A 4,175-nucleotide genomic window follows, 5' to 3' on the forward strand; every position below is an offset into this window, starting at 1 on the left:
TACCATAAACGCCTCTAATTATCCAGAAAAAATATTTTAACTTATATTTGCAATAAATAATTGTAATGGCTCATATATCATAGAAGGTACCTGAAGGAACTAGATGTCACGAACCAGGTTGAGGCATATATTCAAACATTGGGATTGAGAAAAACCCTTGAATTAATAGGTCTCGAAAGAAGGAGGGGTATTGAAGAAGACTGTGGAGAGGAGAAGATAGCCGAAAGTATAAATACACTGTGTGTACAGAGTATCAAGCAAGCTGTGCCTGAGAACAAAAACTAAAATTACGACTATAAATATAGCCCATAAATAAAAATTATATGGCTCATATAAAGTCTGCTTATACTTCATAAAATTAATATTTATTTTTATGCGCGGTTAAACAACGAATGAATCAAACCATTTTTCTACTTTAACGTTTTATTACTCAAATACTATTCCCTTTTGCATTTGTTCAATGGTAATTTATCATTATATAGCCCATTTAAAAATTAACTTTATTATACAGGATTTTTCGTTTTACAATAAAAATTTTTATGTTGATCCATGTGATCTATTAAACATTCTTATCTAAAAGATTACATATTTAAATTTCAGAAGGAGAAAAAGATCATAAAAAACGTTCTTACTATGCGATAATACAGTAAAAAGAGAGAACATATTGTGATTAGCGCATTAAATAAACTTATTTTCTATTCAGTGCATCATGTTATTATATATAGATCATGCACCTATCTTTCGTGAGAATTGTTCATAGATTTACAAATTTTTATGGTAAAATATAATTTGCATGTTGTTTTTCTTAAAATAATGCAAGACTTAAATAGATAAGTTGGTGGTATTACAGTTAAATAAAAATGTTTTCAATACATAAAAGTTCTATAATTATTTTAAATTATAAAATGTGTTAATTTATAAATATTATTACCATTGTGTGAGATATTCCGACTTAGAAAAATTATACTAAAAACAATAAAATAATTTTGAATATACATAACCACATATGTTGCAGTAGAGGAATCTATCATGTCCCCTCTTGGCACAGTCCTAAAATTATATTTTTATCCGTCATAATAAACTGAAGCGGTACCTAAAAGCACGGAAAAAAAAAGAATATTTGAACATAATTACTGGTTATTGAAATTTATAATAAAAAAATTGTTAGTTTCCTTTATCTTATTTCTGAAAATAGTTGCTAAAATTAAATAGAATTCAATATTTTACGTGCCGGATATCTTTTTGAAATTAATGATTTCAGATATCAGTTACCTTCAAAAATGTTAGCGTGCACTCTAGTTACACTGTTAAAACTACAAAACAATAATTGACTTTTTCATGAGAAAAACCAGATGAACAAATAATTTTATTCCCTACATATCCGTATATACTGTTAAACCAAGTAAGATTTCGTTTTCTAATCAGATTTTTTAGTTGGCTTATTTTATATCACATCTTTGTGAAAGAAGCTTTTCTCCTTGTAATTATTCAACTAGACCCATTACGCACATTCCATCTACTCAGTGTCATCGATTATATTTAAAATTTCATAATTTACTTAGATAAATTTTTAAGACCACATGCAAGATATTAAAATATTATTTTTAATCCATAAAATCTTTCTTCTTTCTCTTCTATAATTATTTTTAATATACAAATAGTTTTTATAGAAGTACCTGCATGTTTGATTATCTTTTATTTTTTTCATAGATGATATCATTTATAATGAATCTGAGTTTATTGAAAGCTAAAAATGTTATTCACTTTAAGTACTTGATTTAAAAATTGGTCGGATATTAATGGTGTTTTCCACGTCAATCGGATAACCGCGTAGCCGTTAAATTCCATAATATTTCCAATACTTCCAGTGATTACTTGCAATTTACTTCGAGAATTTGTTCAATTTGTTCATACGCCACATCCAATAGTATGCTTGTAACCGAATTGTTTATTTTTAGTCAGTCGGTTCAACAATGTTTACTGTATCCATTACGTTTAGGCGGCATTAATTGCCAATTTGATCATTTATCATTCGGATTGCATGAGGTAGTGTTTAGACTTTAAACATGCAAATTGCAGATTCCGCGAGAACTAACAATCAATTAATCATCTCCATTATATAAAATGGTTAAATCTTCCGACATTTCCTCCACATATTGCTTAATTTTCTCTTGCATGGCAGATATCCCCAATTTACTAAAAAATTATGATATAACCTAATTTTTAGGTTCTTTTCTAGATTTATCGCAAATTAGTTTTTTTTTAAATAGTTTTTTGTATTTAGTCTTGTCAATTTCTAAAAGGATAATACAAATTTCTCGATAAGCAAAATAAATATTTCAGAGTCCCATTTACCACTAAAATATTGTCTATAAAAATAAAAAAGTTCAAAATGCCGTCAATTAGTTCAAAAATGTAGACAGAATATTATTTTAAAAGTCATTTGAAATATTTTATTTAATCGGTTACGAAAATCACATGCGAACACGCATCTTATGGTTTGTAACATTATCCAAAGTATTTTTTTTGTATAGATCATTCTTTTTGCAACAAGTCTAAATTTTCTGAGTATATTATAGCAAAAGAATAATTATATCTAAGAATCGAAATAATAAATAAATGAGAACTTCCGTATCTGTATAAAAATATCAGTAGTCTGAAGGGCAAATCTGATTTGATTAGGATATATTTAGTACTTTATAATATTCATATGTATAAAATTGTATCGATTTAAACTAGACTTTTATAAAATAATTTACAGTATATTAAATATAATTATCTGACGAATTTTGAAAATCATAAGCCGAAAGATAATTTATCAAATGAACTCTCCCTTGTTTACGAATATGGATCTCGAAATATTGCCATACGTCATAACCTGGGATGGGGTGGTTACAAAACCATAAGTCGTATATTAAGGAGTTAGGAATGCCGACTGAAGCGTAAGCATGCCATAAAAAAATAGGATTGAGCAAGACACTCAAACTCAAAACTCTTGCGAAAAAAAGATGTATTGATGAATATTGTAAATATGATGAGAGGGAAACATGATCAGCCAAATCTGTTCTATAGATATATCTAAAAATAAACATGAAAACTATAAAAAGCATAAAATCAACTTATACCGCAAATAGAATAATAGTTTATATTGAATTCAATTTAAAAAACGTTTACTATACAATAAAAGCTTTACAAGGTATACGCTTTTTCCAAAAAAAGAATATTATAGAAAAAATATGCAATTATTGTTTCAATGGAGAACAGCAATATAAAACACGAAATTGAAACATTAACATATTCAAGTCCCTAAAAACAAGTAGTAAATTACTAAAATAAAAATGGCGTTCTAAAATTTAAGATTCATACTATAATACACTTTTGTAGCCTTTATCGTTTTTATAGATTACGGTGTACCTCACTCCCTCTAAGTGGCTAGTATCTTTAAACAACTTTTTCATTTTCGAGCCATTTTATCAATGAAATCATATTCCACTAAATAAACAATCTTCCCTAAAATCTTTACATATCACTTTTAAAAAATTGTTATTTTGTTTCTATTTTTTGTTTTTAGGCTGTTTCACTCAAACTGGTTGATTCACTACATATTTATCGTTCAAATGATTAAATTTTTTTGCACCGATTTAGGTTTTCATTTTACACCTTGATTTTATATATTACATTTAAACGTGTTAAATGCATCATTCGCATATAATCCTTTATTTATGTATTGTTAAAGCCTCTCTAAGAAACATGTTGACGGATATTGAAACTACCGAATATGCTCCCTTGACTAAAGTATTTCCCTAGAATAAGATATTTTAAGAGCTCTTATTACTATTTGAAGCCTCTCGTTTGATATGTGATCTTTAAAACATATATTTTTATGTTCAATTTCTATTGACTTGATATATCCCGTATTTTTTTAATTTGAAAACCGATTTTCTAAAAACATAAATGTTTTTAACAATGCATCTGTTGATAGTGATACTTAAAAGGACCGTTTATATAGAATTATAAATATATTTAGCATCAATATTATCTTTTATGGTTTGCTCACAGCAAAATTTTCAAACTAAATCCTGTATACTGGTATTTGGACTTAGTTAAACTTATAATGTTATGCACGGAAACATATAACCGTATTTTTTTGTATTCCTTATTGTAGCCTTTATTCT

This window comes from Rhyacophila brunnea, unplaced genomic scaffold (assembly GCF_057557595.1).
Source record: "Rhyacophila brunnea isolate RB1 unplaced genomic scaffold, BYU_Rbru_1.0 scaffold_139, whole genome shotgun sequence".
In the NCBI taxonomy this organism is placed as follows: Eukaryota; Metazoa; Arthropoda; class Insecta; order Trichoptera; family Rhyacophilidae; genus Rhyacophila; species Rhyacophila brunnea.